Genomic DNA, 16,583 nt, shown 5'->3' with positions numbered 1-16,583 from the left:
AAAAGCAGACCAAAAAAAAAAAGTTCTGGGGAACATGACTACTCAGTTCATACTAGGCCAAAATCTTTTCCATAAGAAACATTAAATGGAATGGATAAAAAAAAAGAATGGCTGAAGATTTGACCAAATTAAATATAAAGCATTTAAGAAGCTGAGGATAGGTACAGGAATAAATAGAATGATGTGAAGATTTCAGAAGTTCAGAAAAAATATCATAACAAAAATGACTTACCTTTTTATTTCCTCACCTTTTCTGTTTAGTGTAGTTCAAACATGGTATAAAGAAAGCCTTGAATGTCTTGGAGATACTGGAGAGCTTTGTTAAAATCTGTGACCAAGCTTCTAATCACTGCTATAACTTCCATCCCTATTATGTTTTTCTTTTCTTAAAACCGTGTTCTGTTTATGGAGAGGTAAGATGACCTCAGAGTACTATGGTAAAATTGTATTGAATTGGACTTTTTTCTAAGGGGTGAAGGTGAGTATTCTCTGTAGTGGCTGCATCCAAAGGAGCTGGTGGACTAAATGGAGGGAGTTAATTGCTAATAGGAAGGCTGATAGTATTACTGCATGGGAGAAAATCTCTAAATTATTGCCAAGACTTCTGCTTCATGCTCTATTGAAAAATAGATGCTTATCTGCTAAATGCTAAATACCACCTACAGCTGGCACGTTAGGCCTTCTGTGCTTGACCTCAGGCCCTGCAGCAGCTTAAATGCTTGGAGAGGTTATTTTTGATGCTCTGGTTTGGCGCTTTTCCATAGGCAGTGAACAGAGCTCCTAATGCCTCTCAAGTAGTTTTATTTGCAGCTTTGCTGCGAGGCTGTTACATATCAGACAGATTCCCTACAAGTGGTTGTGCAGGTTCTAGCTACAGCCTATACAGGTCACTCTATATTGGTCGCACGCTATTGCATATTCAGCATAGGCCAGGCCCCATTAACCTTTTGGGATCTTGGAGATGACATGCATCCAGTGCCTGTTTCCTTTTGGCTGTTTGCTTTGTTTTCTTTCAGAGAAGTATGTCAGAGTACGCATGGCTTTTGTTCCGGTATTGAAATGGCTCTCTGAATCTAGCTTATGTGGTACGTAGAGTAGACCATGTCCCTGCCTGCAAAATGTTTCCTTCTTGAGCTTGCTGAATTTTAAAAAGCATGCCTTAGTTTGAATAAGGCATAAAGGTTAGCTTTTGTGTGATTGTTTCACTTGTGGCTATGGTGTCCTATTCTTGTCTGATAGTTCTGAGAACACGAAACTGGAGATAATTCTCATTTCTTCGGCCCCATCCCTCTGTGAGAGCTGGCAATAGTATCATCATGATGATGTAATCTTCCTCTTGAATTTATTGATTGGGTTGTTTGTCCTTCTTGGTTTTGTGGAGAGAACTTTATCTTTGGCTTTGAAACAATCTTCTAATTCCTACCCCAAATATTTTCACAGCCAGCTTTGTTCTTCTACTAATACTATGCTTTAACATCAACATCTCTCCTACTTCTGAAGTGTGCTTCTCTCTGATTAATTATAGTTGGAGGAGGACAGTATTTATATCTCTCCTCTGACTTGTGTATTAGAAATCGGATGCAAACATAATTGATCAAAATTAGATGCATATTCTTCCAAAGAGTATCACAGAGTAAAAAAAAAAAAAAAAAAGAATTAAAAAATTATTATTTTATTTCTGTGTGGGGTTTGCCTGGCACCCTCTGACACTTAATTTTGTTAAATACGATATTGAAATATACACAAAAACTGTTTGATAAAAAGCTGTTCTCTGCTTGCTTTCAACCATAACTTTTAGAGGAATTGTCTCATCTGTTTATAAAAATATCTCTTTTTAAACAGCTGTTTCAAAATGCAAGAGCAAATGCTAATTTAATTTTGTGGTATGTAAATAACTTTGTAAACCAAAACAGTATATCTGCCAGTGTCCTTACAATGATTCCAATGCTTATTCTGGCAATGGGGCTCACCTTTTTAGTGCAGGAATGAATGTATAACCTAAGGAAATAGGGTGGAAAATTTGCCTGTATCGTCTGACATTCTAATCACATAAGCAGTTCATCAGTGCGTGTTAAGGCAGTGATTGATTTTTACCCTAAAATATTCCCGGTTTTACAGCTGCACCGGTTCCCTTATCAGCCCTCTACTGTTTTGTCATTGCACTGTTCCTGATACGGCCATTCGTTGTGCACTGGGAGAACCTGCAGCAGCCTCTGTCTGCCTTCCCCTTGCTCCCTGTAAAGGGCACAGATGCTGCAGGCATCTGTGGAAATGTTCTCGAAGATAAAAATTTACGTCTTAAAATTATGTCATAAAATTATCACTCAAAATCTGTCCTGTTAAGATCATTTTACATCTTGGAAACTTGCCCCCATCTTTCTCTGTTCTCCCATGTCTCAACTTCGGTTTTAAAATAGCAGTAAATGTTATGTTAATATCTCCCTTAAAATCAATCCTTAATATACGTGTTCATCTGGGTGAAATACAATACCCCGATACATTGCTACCACTGAGCATTAACATCAAGAAAAAACGTGTAAGTTCTACTTAAATGAATATTAAAAAGTTGTAATATTCTTTTTAAACAAGCCACTTGTGTATATTCTTTCCTGGTGCTTTGTAGCTCCAGCAATTTTTGTCCACATCCTGCATTAAACTGAAGTTAATTTTTTGTTAGATTTTGCTGCTAATTCTGTTAGTCAAAAGAAATTGGTATGTTCAATGTAGCGGGCATGCTTAAAGTTCTCTGTTAAGGTGTTGGGCACAACATTACATCATGGTGTAACACTTATCTCACCTTCCTAATGCAACAGCATAGCAGTATTGTAATATTTTGTAAATCATAATAAGGCGTCGAACATCTCTTCTAACATCTATACGTAAACTGAATAACAAGTAGATGCTTCTTTCTTTCCTTCTGATGATATACAAGATTCTAGTTGACCTATATACATGTCCTTCTCCCTGGTAATCAAATTCCTGTCACTGCACATCTGCCATGTTCATCCATGGGCCTGTACTTTGCTGGGATCGCCTGTGGAGTTCGAAGGCACAAATAAAGTATATATTTTTAAGGTTGCCCAGTTTTCTGGCTTAGATAGGTACGTAGTATTTCAAGTCTGAGTCCTCCCCAGTGGCAAGAATTCATGTGGAATAAAAGGTCTGGAATGAAAGCTTTTTAAATAAACATCTCTTAGTAGTTTTATACTTCTAAATCATTGTCTCTGCACTTGGAATAACCTAAAAGCATTTATTAATATTTGATGGCGTGGTGAAAGCCCTAGGTATGCAGGCTTATGGAATCCATAAATGGTTCATCTGGATTTAACCATCCTTGGTCCCTATCCTTTAGGAAAGCTTGGGAGGTGCAAAGGCAGGGGTGATGACGCAAAGGTGTCCCTTGGAAGGGAGCTGCCTGGAAGTGGACCCAACCTGATGGAAATATACTCCACTGAATACTTACTCTGATAACTGGTAGGCAATGCTGGCATGATGAAAGCCCTGGAATTTCATTTAGTGAAGGATACAGGAAAAAGCCAGGTTGTTGTGAAGTGGTTGGTGGAGGTTTTTTGTATAGTTTGGCAAAACTTTGTAAGAATCTCTACAGATGTTAACTTGTTGCCTGAATCTGCATGCTGAAGAAGGGTTAGAGATTTTAACAGCTAGCAGTCAGATCTGTTAGTATTTTTGATGGGAATACACTCTGATTTTTCTAAGGTAATGATTTGTAAGAAATTAGATTTGAGATCTGGAAAATTTGGGTTAAGGAAAGGTCAAGGAATTAAATGGTTATTATAGGCAATAAAAACCAGATGGAATAGGATATTATGCAGTGAAGAGGAATTCCTGTCAGGCCAGGGCATAGGAAAGGCAACATGCCCAGGGATAAAATAAATCAGGATGGGTTTTGGCATTAAAAAGCCAAGACCAGCAAAGCAACTGGTTTACACAAAGCAAGCATGAGATGCCTTCAGTCTTCCTTTCCGCTGTGCTGTGCAATAGCTGACCCCATGGACTACAGGTGTCAGCCTGTTACTGTTATGCGCTGGCCCCAGCCATACCACTTTCCTCTGCTAGTATTTTCCCATCCTGGTGAGCAACTGAATTTACACACATAAACCCAAAGATGAGGTGGTAACTCCTGCAGCACCGCGGTGCAGTACCCTGACCTCGCTTAACTGTAGGCGCACGTGCCAAGCAACCATGCTAGCCTGTTGCCTACTCCTTTCCTCCCCATAACCTCTGTTGTGTGGGGCTGTGGGACCGAGCAACACAGTAGTGCTGTGCTGTATACATGTGTCCAGAGGTGTCAGCAGCTGGGTGGCATGTGGCAGGGCTGAGCTGTGAGATGTGCCAGTGCTGGTCACATGGCTCTGCTGTACGCTCCTCTGGGAGATGAGGGAAGTTGGGGTGCTGGGTGGGTGGGCAACCCCGTGGACCAGCACTTGCATGCAGACGGCACCAAGAAGCCAGGCACCCTGTAGACAGACTCGTTAATCTGCTCAGCCTTGCTGCCTGTCAAAGATGAAAAACTTGCTGTGGGAGTGCTGCCAGACGCAGGTCATCCTTGTGCATGTGGGGCTTGCACTAGAGAAGATTGCTGCTTGCCCTGGGAAGATTAGGCAAGAATGACACAATTATATTTTTGTTCTGGCTGTGCTACACAAAATATTGCCAATTACACATTTGTCCTTCTATTTAATTTGCTCTGATGATGAGATGATGTGTGTTGCTCATTCTTAATGGGTACGTTGCCTTGGTGCTTCTGCAGGAAATTATTAGGACAGTATCTGTCTGATTATGTAATGCAGGTTACTTAAGTCTATGTATGTGTTGTTGGCTATAATGAGACCAGGGATTAGAAGCAGCATGTGTTCCAGGATAAAGAAAAAGCTTTGGACTGACCCAGAAATAGTTTCTGGTGACCTTATCCAGCTATCGGAGAATTTAGATAAAGGTGAACTTTGGCTGGTGTTAACCTGAAATGTTTCCACTGACTTACTTGCAAAAAGAGACTTTGCTTTAATCAGTAAGAGGACAAACTCTCTGGAGCACAATCGCTTGTTGCTAAAATAGAAAATCTATAGGGTGAAACAAAAAAATATTATCAATTTGTATAGCTGCTCACTGTAATACAGAGAGGAGGCAACACAAGCTGTAATAGTGCCTATTGCATGTGCCCTTTGATTAGGATAAAGGTGCCAAAGTGGGGCATGTACCTCACTCATGTACACAGTGACATGGGCTGACAGCTCCTTGCCCTGTACCATACAGGTAAGGGTGTCTGAGCTGGCAATGCAGAGCCCCGAATGTGATGCTGTGCACAGCCTCCCTGTGGGATCTGTGAAGCTCAGATGCATACCCCTGGCCTAGGGCATGAATCTTGGTTCTGGCCAGGCCAGAGTCAACCTCCCCAAGCAGCCAGCACAGGTGAGCTGAGTTAGCCTGGGGTGTTTCCCACACCACCTGACATAACTCCCCGATAAAAAGGGCTCGTTGGGGCTTGGCCCTCCTGGGTGCTTCCAGAGCAGTTTGAGTGTGGCTGAGGTGTTGGGTCATTTGGTCAGTCAGTCCTTGATGTTGGGCAGCATGCTGTAATTGTTGGATTGGTAAGGTACTCTTATCACCAGGTGTGAGTGTAATTGACTGTTATTGCTGTCCTTTTACTGTGCTTTTGTCAGTAAACTGTCCTTATCCCAACCCACGGAGGCTCTGTCTCTTTCCCCTCTGGGAGTGAGTGGTGTGTGGTGCTCAGCCACTGTTTGAGGCTGAACTACCACAGTATGCCAGCAGAGCTGGCTGTAAGGGTTAAAGCTCTATTGATGGGGGTGATGGATGAGGAGAGGTGCCTGCATGTCCATCCTCCATGTTCAGAGGCTGGTGATGAAGTAGTATCCTAAATTGGAGTGGTATAGTGGACAATGATGTGTATGTAGAGGTCTCTTGAGAGGCTGGGCTGTGATTTGGGTGTCTGTGGAGCAGTTGGGTTGGGTGACCCTTCTGAGGGCTTAAGGACATGGACTTGTACTGTGAGGAGAAGGGATGAGAACTCCCTTCACCCCCCTCATTTGTGCGGAAGCTAGTGCTGATGTTGAAGTTGTCCTTCCCATGGTTTGTGATAGTCAAGCAGACAGAGTTTGGACTTGCCTCCTCCAAACTCAGTAATGAGCCTTGCAGCAGCATGGCATGGTCACTTTTGTGAGGTGAGGCGGTTTATGGTTTTGGCAAGGGTTTGGTTTGTTTTTTGGGGTTTCTTTTCAGTGTTTATTTTCATTTGCTTGTTTGGATTTTCTAAGTTTAGTAGCTGCAAAATTTGAGAAAAAAGAAAATCCTGTTCTTGTTGCAGCAAACCCAAAATGTCCTTCTTTCTCCTTGCTAGTACACAAGCTCCTATTTTCCTAATTATAGTTGCTATTGAGAGTTGCTCATGCTGTAACTTGTCAAAACTTTGTCAAAATATTTTTTCATATTAAAACATAGTTCTAATGAAACAATATATTCATTAAAGTTGCATTTTTTATTTCACTTATTTTAAAAGGGAAAAAAAATGAGTACAGATAAACTTACATATGCTTTCAGAATAAAGTTAGCAGGTTCCATTGTGATGTCTTGTATAAAAACATGCTTTATCTTTATTTCTTTTTTTAGTTCAGACTGAAAAGGTTCTATATGATTTTTTTATTTTTTTGCTTTTGAGCAAAATAAAATTTTTCCTTTACATCCTCATTTGGGGAGAAGAAGAGGTCATTTTTAAAGTTGTTATTGCCTCTTCCATTATTTAATAATGCAGAAGATTTATTTCCTGAGCAGCTCCAGGTGTCCTGGCCATTTTTTATAACTTCCACCCTCCCCCTCCCCTTCCCTTCGTGAAGATTGATTATTCTCCCAACCCCCCCAGTGCTTGATTATTAATGGCCCAGCTTATATAGGCAGCTGGCTTTGATTTAAAGACTCCAAGTGATTAGCAGTTCAGTAACCATTTTGGTGCACTGTCATGATGGCTGATGATGCTTGATTATTTTTTTCTTTGTTTTAAATATTTCTTGCTTGAATTTTGCTGACTTGCACTTTCAGTGCTATGGCTGAAATGACCAGCATCTCCTTTGCTTGAAATTCTGGCAGCAGCCAGGTCTCCATCACAACTTAGCACTGAATGTCTCCATATTTATTGCTTGAGCAGTCTCTTGGATAGGTATGACAAACTAAGAGTAAAAGTGAGATCTAAATATCTTTGCTGTTCATTTTCACAGCAAAGCAGTGAGGCTGTGCTTGGTGGTGGTCTTGTTTTTCAGGTGCCTTTTTTAGTGCTCTCAGGTCCATGCTTGAGAAATGTCAAGTGAGGTAAAGGTTTTGGATTTAGTTCTGTTGGCCTAAATCTGGAATTCTGATCTTCTAGAATCAAGATCTGATAAAATGCTGTATGCATCTATATTCTTTTCATTTTCACTTCCCTTCCCTTTTTTCAATCCTTTTCTTCTTCCTCTTATCTCTTTCACCTTCTTCCCTGTCCTCCTGCTTGTTACACCCCTGCTGAATTCTGCATTCTTTATAGAAAATTAAACATCAGAAATGAGCAAGAAAAGTTTATTTAGTTGTTGTAGATGAACATCTGGGTTAAGAAAAAGGTGAAATTAACTTACAGATGAAACATAATAATGTAATTTAATTTGCATATTGTCTTAAGCCTGGGGCAAAAAAGCTTTAACTTATGGAGGGATAAGTTTGGTTTTTTTTCTAAATCTAAGCTCTTTATAATACTTAAGCTAGTTGAATCATGCCACTGCTGTCTGCTCCTCACAAAAGGAGGCCCTGGCATGGTAGGTAGTACAGGCATAAAGCTGATTTCCAATTGGGCAGCCCCAGCATGTACTGGTACCTGGACCTGTTCCTCCCCAGTGTGGGACTTGGTGCTTCCCCTTTGATGAACTGCATGAGATTCCTGTCAGCCCATTTCTCCAGCTTGGCAAGGTCTCTCTGTGTGGCAGCATGACCCTCTGGTGTCATCCGTTCCTCCCAGTTTTGTCCTTTGCACACTTGCAGACTGTGACCCACCATCGAGAACAGGTCTTGAACAGGACTAGATCCAGTATTGACCCCCAGGGTACACTAGTTACTGGTCTTCAACTAGATCTTATACCCCTGACAACCACTCTGGGTACAGTTGTTCAGCCAGTTTTCAACCAACCTCACTGTTTAAACAGCCCATCAGCTTCTCTATGAGAATCTTATGGGAGAGTCTTAAAAGCCTTACTGAAATCTAAGCAGACAATATCCACTGTTCTCCTCTACCAGACCAGTCATTTCACTGTAGAAGGTTATCAGGCTTGTTAAGCATGACTTTCCCCTCAGCAAATCCATGCTGACTATTCCCGATCATCTTCTTGTTCTCCATGTCTGGAAATGGTTTCAAGCATTAGCTGCTCCATTGCCTTACCAGGGACAGAGATAAGGCGAAGTGGCCTGTAGTTCCCTGTGTCCTTCCTGCCCTTCCCGAGGACAGGAGTCACATTTGCTTTTCTCTAGTTACGTTTCCTAATTGCCATGACCTGTCAAAGATTACCAAGTGTGGCTGCCAGCCACCCACCTCAGCACTCATGGTACACCCCATTGGGTCCCATGGGTTTATGTGTATCAGGTTTGCTTTAGTATTCCCTGACCCAATCTCCTTCCTCCAAGGGTATGCCTACCTTGCTCTAGCCTTTCCCCATAGTCTCTGGGGCTTGAGAGACCTGAAGGCTGGACTTGCTAGTAAAGACTGAGGCAAAGAAAGTGTTCAGTGCCTCAGCCTTTTCTAATGGAGATGCCCAAATATATGACAGTATGGGGTTTTTTTGTCAACACTGAACTTTCCTTTAAAAGTAAACATTTTCAGGAAAATATCTTTTCCTGAAAGAGATATGTGTTTAGAGGTTCCGCTGAGGACACAGCAAGAGGTAGTCCTGATGGCAGATGCTTTCTTGCAAAATAAAAGCATCCGCTCTGCTGGGCATTTGTTTTGGTATTGGGTATTTTTTTTGGCTTTATTTTCAGTTCCCTCCTGCAGGATTTTGCACTGTACTGGAAGACTCTAATGTGTGACACAGCCCAGATTTGGGACCTTTCTGCCTTTTCTACTCTTTTTTTCTATCAAGTTGAAAGCAGCACCATTCTTTGCAGAGTGAAAAAAGAATCAATTTGTTCACAGATAATGGCTTTTTGTTTCCACTACTAGTAAAATGAGGACACATGCACTAAGGGTCATTTTTGGCCAAAGGAGAAGTATAGCTCTAACAATGTGGCACTATTATTCTACTGTGGTGTTTATTTCCTATTAAGCACATTCATCCTATTTTCTCCTACTACTTATTTCTACTTACCTCCTTCCCGTAATTCTGCTTTCCTTGTAAAATCTCTATCTTTTAAAACTTTTTCTGTACTGGCAAAAGCATAAATATTTGGTTTTCTGGGACATTTGGCCTCTAAATCAGTCCCTCTGCTTTTTATATTTATTCTGAAAGGAGAGCTGCTGGCTTACACCTGTGAGCTAGTGTACTATAAATATGATCAATAGCCCTTTGCATTCTATTATTTTTATTCTGGCTATATTCCTATGGACAGGATGTCAGAATCAGTGTAAAGTAGTATGTTGTCTAATCAATAATAATAACGATAATACAGCTTTTTATCCTGACGGTAGCTTCATGGAGGAATTTGGAAACCATTTGTTATCTCAATAGTGATACAAAACCTTTACATTAACTCCAACTATACTGCATGTTCCCTTCAAGATTTTAGCATGCTGTGTGTCACATTCCATTAAGTTTAAACATGTAACGGAGCCGCACTTTAAAGCGCTTTACTTGTTCCTGTGTTAAAAATTTGAGGCAGGAGACTATGTTTCGGTTCTTCCATGCTGCCAATGGATCACAGGAAGAACCCAACTTTCCTTGGAGTTGCAATCTAATTGCTACTTATTAAAAATAATGAACTATCTTACTGGTTGTACTTTTCTGCTGCAGATTTAATTAGTGCTCACCTCCTTCTCTCCCCCCCCAGCCCCCCCCCCCAACTCCTTTGCTAGGCTGACAGAGCTGAGAGGAGGGAAACTGAAGCAATTTGAAACCTTGTTAGAAATTTATGAAGTGCTAAAATGTTTTATTCCCAGAGGCTGGTTTGCCAGCTGTCACTGGTAAGCCATTCGCTGCCTGCCTCAGAGTGAGTATGCCCGTGATAGCAGGGGGAGGCAGCAGGCCACAGCCAACATGAGCGTGTACATCGTTTGGCAGATTATACACTCTGTAATTAGCAGGAAGTAGAGTGAAACTAATTATTTTTCGCCTCAATTGGGCCAATGACATTTCAGAGGAGAACGGATGTGGTGCTGGATGGGCAAGGTGTGGAGAGACAGCGGTGGTACTCTGCCTCCTCAGCCACTGCCCTGGCACCCTCTGCGCTGCTGGTGATCCCACCACTGGCTGGAAAGGCACCCGTACATCTCCCTTGTGCAGAGTCTGTAGCCAGCAGGAGAAAAGCTGCGTGCTTGCTCTGCAAACCCTTGGGGTTTTTGTGCTGTGTGTGTTGCTAGCGCTGGTCTGTGGAAGTGATCTCTCTTAACCATGGAGAGTTTGGCCTACGCATTGCGGTAGGCAGCTCCTTGAGCGATGCTGTGTAGAACAGGGTATAGGACTGAGGAGGGAAGGTACCTTTGCTCTCCTCACCTTAAGTCTACAATGGCTCTGCACGTGAATCCAAAGTAACTACTTTGGTTGTAAAGTGCATTTCCAGGGGACCGCTTCGGAATGTGCAAATTTGTGGCAAAGGGATGAGGAGTCTATTAGGACTTTTCATTTAGGTTTTCTTAGCTAAAATAGAAATCGGTCTGCTTCCATTTTATAGTTCTCATTTGCAAGCAGCTCTGTCACCCCCTTACCTGCACACAGAAGCTGCAGCTTGGAAATCAGATTTTTTTTTTTCTTCCCTATAAGGCTGACCTTTAAAGTTCATTTCTATCTGTGCATTTCTAAGGGAAGGCTTTCACAAGGTCAGTTCAAAGACCTTATTATTTAAGTGGAGTCACTTGAAGTACAGTGCATGAAAAGCATACTGCTAGAAGATGAACCACTAGAAAATGCATTAAGGGGTTTAGAAACACAAAAATAGCTGCTGCTTTCTGCCTTTAACACCAGGTGAGCTTCGGTGTGGGTTTTTTTTTTTTTTAAAGTTACTGGTTTCTGGCTTTGTATTTGTTTCTTTCCTGCCGCTAGATAAAAATGCTATTTTATATTTTTAGGTTCTGGGCCTAGATTCAGTTCTACACCTCCTGGGTCATTTTGCCTGCCCTTTAAATGGGGCAAGAGATGTATGGTGTGTTTTTTTTTTCTGCCCGCCCCCCCTGTCATCCTCCACCCCCTCCCCCCCAATCTTACATTGGTCCCTCAAGTATTGTATTGATTATATTCTTAATGTGTCTAATGATAGTACCTCAATTCCCTCCCTAGGCAGATCATTTCTTTGCCTAATTGCCGTTAAAGTTAGTAAAAGCATAATGTGTGTAGCCTTATTATTTCCTTCCCCTCATTTGGTTTCAAAGCATTTTCTCCTCACTGTGCCAAACAGGACTGTGGAAGTCCTATCTGGTGAGATATTAAAACCAGGGAAAAGTGTGTGTTGGTGTGTACTCAGTGAGGGAAGTCAACAATAACAAGGCATTTCACTGTCAGCTGTGTGTAAGTTAAAATGCAATGTGGGCAACATGCATCCTTTACGAATGTTATCTTTGTAAAAATAGACTTTTTGAACTAGTGTGTCTTTCTTAAAAGCATTAGGCATTTATTCTTTTGTGTGAATAATGTTAGTTTTTGTTGACTCTTTGTAAAATCACAAAGGAATCTGAACTTCTGAGGCTTTAGTCTTGAATGCATCAAAGAGGCAATGTTGTGTTTATGTTAGACCAGTGTTTACTGGGCCTTCAAAAGCCAGAAAATTTAAGTGTGTTTAAGACCCTTGACTTCCTCTTCTTTACCTACCAGCTATGAAGTGCTCTTACCTAGCTTTCAGCTACTGATGTTTGTGTTACAACTTCTCAGCATGATCTGTAGAGGAACCTTGATGTTCCTCAGCAGTGTGGGCAAAACTCAAGTGTGGTAAACCCTGCTTCTTCAGGCACCAAAATTCAGTTTTGCATCACAGTGTGTCTCATATCTTTTAAGCAGCTTAGGGTGCTGCTGCCCTTTAAATGGGGCCTTTAAATGACCTCCTTATCCTTGTATATGTTCAGCCTCACAGCATTCTGCTTTGCTAGCAGCGATGGAGCTATGATGACCAAGCAGATGGGAGTATGTGATGGGTATGGACTCACCTGCCTCTGTTGTGAGCCCTCAAGGCTGCAGGGGAAGGGCAGGCAAGCTTGGCATCGCTTGGTAAACCAGTGCTGATCAGGCAAGAAGTCCTGCTGCAAAACAGAGCATGTCTTTGTTTCCTACTTAATAGCATGCATTTGCTGTCCCAGTTGTTCTGGGCAACTGGCTGAAGCTTGCATGAGAAATACACAGTGTTGGCACTTGTTCTCTGTGCACACAGGGCTTCATTGCCACCTTACTGATGTTAGGTTGATGCATTTTGAGGGACAGTGGAAAAAGGAAGGGGTTGTCAAAATGGTGGTTCTGGGGTGTGGGTGTCCTGGTAGCTTTTGGAAAAAATCAGTGCCACTGGGTAGGATCACTGGCTATATTTAGTGTGCTGTGTATAACAGCTCTTGCCTGTTCTCCTCTGCTCAGGAAAATGGAGCAGCCTACTGTTGTTGCCAGGACAGGAATTAAAAAACCCAAACCAAAACCAAAACTTCCTGGTCTGGATCATGAACTAGGTTCCAAATGGAGAAACCCTAGTGAATTGCCCATGGCAGGGGAGTTGGAAATAGATGGTCTTTGAGGTCCCTTCCAACCCGAAGCATTATATGATTCTATGAAATACAAAGTGTGTACAAAGAAGGATAGTACTGCAAGCAAAGGAGACCAGAGGTTGAGAGCAGAAGGAAGGTCTTCCTCAGAAGAAGAAATATCATGTATATTCAAAAGGTGTGGGATTGAATGGTGAGAAGAATGAGACTGCAAATACTGAATGATATCCTAGCACTATTGAAATCAATGGCAGAATTCCCACTTGACTTCACTGAGCCATGAATTCATCTAGCAGTGAGTTTTGTTCACCCCATCTCTAAAAGAAGTCCAGAGACACAATACAAATGACTGAAAATGAAAGGACGCTTCCAAGTGATGGGGAGAGACAATAGTATGATTATAGTTCTTTAGTTGAAGGGGTGACATGACCAAGGTGAAAAACACAGAAAATGCATAGCATACAGAAAGAAAAAGTGGATTGCCTTTTCTTAAGAGCCAGGAACAATAGGACAGTGAATGAAATGGGAAAAAAAAAAAAGAGCCTCTTTCCTCAGTACATATCCTGCTCAGCTCATGACCACAAAATATTGTAGAGTGAGAGGTTAGCAGAAACAGAACAAGACAAGCTGTTTTTATAAGTTTAAGAGGTGGTTGAAATATTTCTGTCAAAAATGAAGAATGAGGTAAGGTTATAAAATCCCTTTCTTTGTTTTCTGAGGGCAAATCTCCTAATCATCCTGACTGGGAAGATCCCAGAATAGAAAATAACATCAACAAAAAGAACTAAATCTAGATACGGTTAGGAAAAAAGACAAGTGTAAAGAAAGGAAAGAAAGAAATATATATTGTATTTTTTTTTATTAACAAAACTATGCTTTGCATTTGTTTGAGGGAGATCTCTGGTCTTTAAATCCGAGTAAAGACTCAAGATGTTTTCTCATACTCATCTTGTATAGGAAATCTCCACCAAAATGTATGTGCTGTATGAAGTATCCATTTTCATACATGTGACTGGTGAGCTGTTATGTTCATAACAAGGTGCAGCTCCTGACTCCCAAGGGTTTTTCTGCAGGAACCAAGGAGACCTTTCTGGATTTGCTGTCCTCCTGTGAGCCGCCAAGGTGATGCCTGCGGAGGATGTCTGGGGAAACAGTTCTTAGCTCTTTTTGAGTGACTGATCAAAATACACGCTTTCCTGCTGGGGACTGACATTATTTGGAGCTTGCTTTTAGCTCTAGCACGCCCATTTATTCGCACACGTGTACAGGCCTCTCATTCAAATCAGAAAGTGGTCTCTAAAGACTCCTCCTGCCAAAAATGCTGGGCTAGTGTTTGTGAGGATGTGAGCTGACTGTGATGTTCTGTCACTTTCAATCTCCAGGATGTTTTGTACCTCTCTTGCTGTGCTTGCCCTTGCTTTTACTCTTCCCCTGTTTTGAGCCTTCCCTGTGCTCCATCCTGCACTATTACTTGCAATAGCTTTTGCATAATGCTCTTTGTGCACAGGTCTAAGTGCTGTACAGCTAAAATCCCAGTCTAACTTAAATGTAGTTTAGATGATGCCTTAGGTGACCATGCTAATAAATAAAGTACACTTAGCAATCAAATTTTGTGAGAAGTTTTGTTAATTGAGGTGCTGAAGGTAAAGTAATGTAACAAGGCAAAATGGCTTTTTTTATTAGTGCAGAATGCAAATAAGGGTCTCACTTCATTGCTTGCTCAGCAGGACAGATCTTGTATGATTTGCCACCAGAAGGGTGGCACCGGTGGCTGGATTGTAGGAGGATTACCACCAGTGGCTGAGCTTCCTGGAGCAAAGGTACGCCTGAAGTTCAAAAGTAATTCAGTGTAGGCATTTCAAAGTAAGCCTTTGAGTAGTTTATTTGGTAGCAGAATGGCTCGAGGGTTGCAGAGGAGCACCAAGCAGCTGCTTGAGCATCAAAGCATGTTTCATGCATGGTTGTGCTACAGCAAAACTGCTGTTGCTACGTGAGATGGCTTAAAATGAGGTGTGAGCAGGGCTGTGCAAAGCTCCAGGGACTGCAGTGTGGGCAGGCAGCTGTGCTGCTCCTCTGCTTTGCAAAGGTTGGTGCTGCCTGGATCTAGGGAGTGTGGAGCTGCACCTCATTATCCTTTTGCATGACTAGAAGTGTTTGACTGTGTCAGACTGGGCAGTGCTCTTGGAGTTTGCAGCTGCCTTAGTCCTTACAGTAATTCCTCACACAATTTGTGTATTTTTTTTTGCCTGTCTGCCCCCATTCCCTTCCTTTACACCAATTCCAAAGTCCTTATGTGCTTTTCTGAATTTTTCTCCTTTCTACGTGGTTGCTCTTATTACTGCTTCACGTGAAGGAACACTCTGATTCTGCTGTCTACTGCAGAATGTTGTGATGACTGAGTAGGCCTTCATCCTCCATAGGGAAGGCTTCTGCCTATGTGATTAAAACATACAGTTGCAAATGTAATAAATACTGTGCTGTAATAAAAAGTTGTTGTGTAAAGATATGATTCCTTTAATAGTGAGGTCTATAGCAAACCAAATGAGATTAAAACTTCTTTTCATATATATGCATATTTTTAATTTTTCCCCCTGGGTTTTAACAACAAATATATTCTTGTCTTTTACGTGGTTAATGAATCATTCTACAGTCCTACTGAAAATTAACGTGCATCCATACACACTTTGCAGAAAGTCCATACAAAACTAGCATTTACAGAGGGTTGACAGAACGTAGCTGCTAAATCTGCTGTCTTATTAATGGTTCAAACACTACATGAGCTCTATAGGTATACCCTTCCTCTCTGTTATGAATGGTACCTGTGCTTGCCAGCAGGATAAAGCCAAACTTCAGCCATATAAACAGTATGAATGGTCATTATTACATAATGTAAAACTGTACTTGCATTTCAGCAAAATATAGATAATTTAGAAATTTAGAAATTAGAAAATACATGCCCCTTTCCGTTAATTTTCAGTTTATTACATCTAAGATCTATTCTGCAAGTTTAATGTCTCAGGTGAAGAGACATTGTTTGAGGATATGTTGCTGGGAAGGATAAATGGGAGCTCCCACACCATCTCCAAAGTAGTTCTTGTAGTCATCTGATATTTTTATTTGTGCATTTTAAAAAGAGAAACTGATCATGCTTTTAACAGCATTCTGTTAAAATATCAGTTTGCTATAGTGCTTGTTAGATGTGTAGCATAATTTGCTTGCTTATTCTCCCCATCAGATCAATCACATTTGTTTATTGGTGAGGTATAAACACACAGGATAAAGATCCCAAGGGCTAGAATCTGGAAGAAAGAAGTTATTACCAATCTGCTTATTCTTGAGAAATACAGGATTTAAGACTCTTAAAATCTCTTTTGAAGCTGTCATATCCATGTAATAATCAGGTTTCTATGTGTAGGATATCTGCATGATATGATACATCCTACTGTTCTGTTGTTGTTTTAGATAATGTGGAAAATACTTCCTATGTTTGTGTGTGTGCATCTTGTTCAGGATGGGGAGGTGCCGTGCTGGTCCATCGTTGACTAGAAAAGCCTAAAAATACCTGCTTGCCCTTGTTCTTGTTCTACCCTTCTACAGTCAACTGTATTCTCAAATTTTTATTTTTTTTTTTTTACTGGATAATAATATTCTAAAGAAAATCATATGCAAAAGTAAGATCATTCCCCAGGGTGGCCTTTTGTTTAAT

The 16,583-nt window shown here is 41.2% G+C and overlaps 1 protein-coding gene across 1 annotated transcript in view; it reads left to right on the top strand.

Moving 5' to 3' along the window:
* Positions 1-16,583, top strand: part of DSCAM (DS cell adhesion molecule) — a gene marked incomplete at both ends in the record, with an annotated part of 461,919 nt that overhangs the window by 34,949 nt on the left and 410,387 nt on the right. The window lies entirely within an intron of this gene.

This window comes from Gallinula chloropus, assembly GCF_964237585.1.
Source record: "Gallinula chloropus genome assembly, chromosome: 1".
NCBI classification, from domain to species: domain Eukaryota; kingdom Metazoa; phylum Chordata; class Aves; order Gruiformes; family Rallidae; genus Gallinula; species Gallinula chloropus.
The sequence above is the reverse complement of the archived record's forward strand: the minus strand, read 5'-3'. Positions and strand labels throughout refer to the sequence as shown.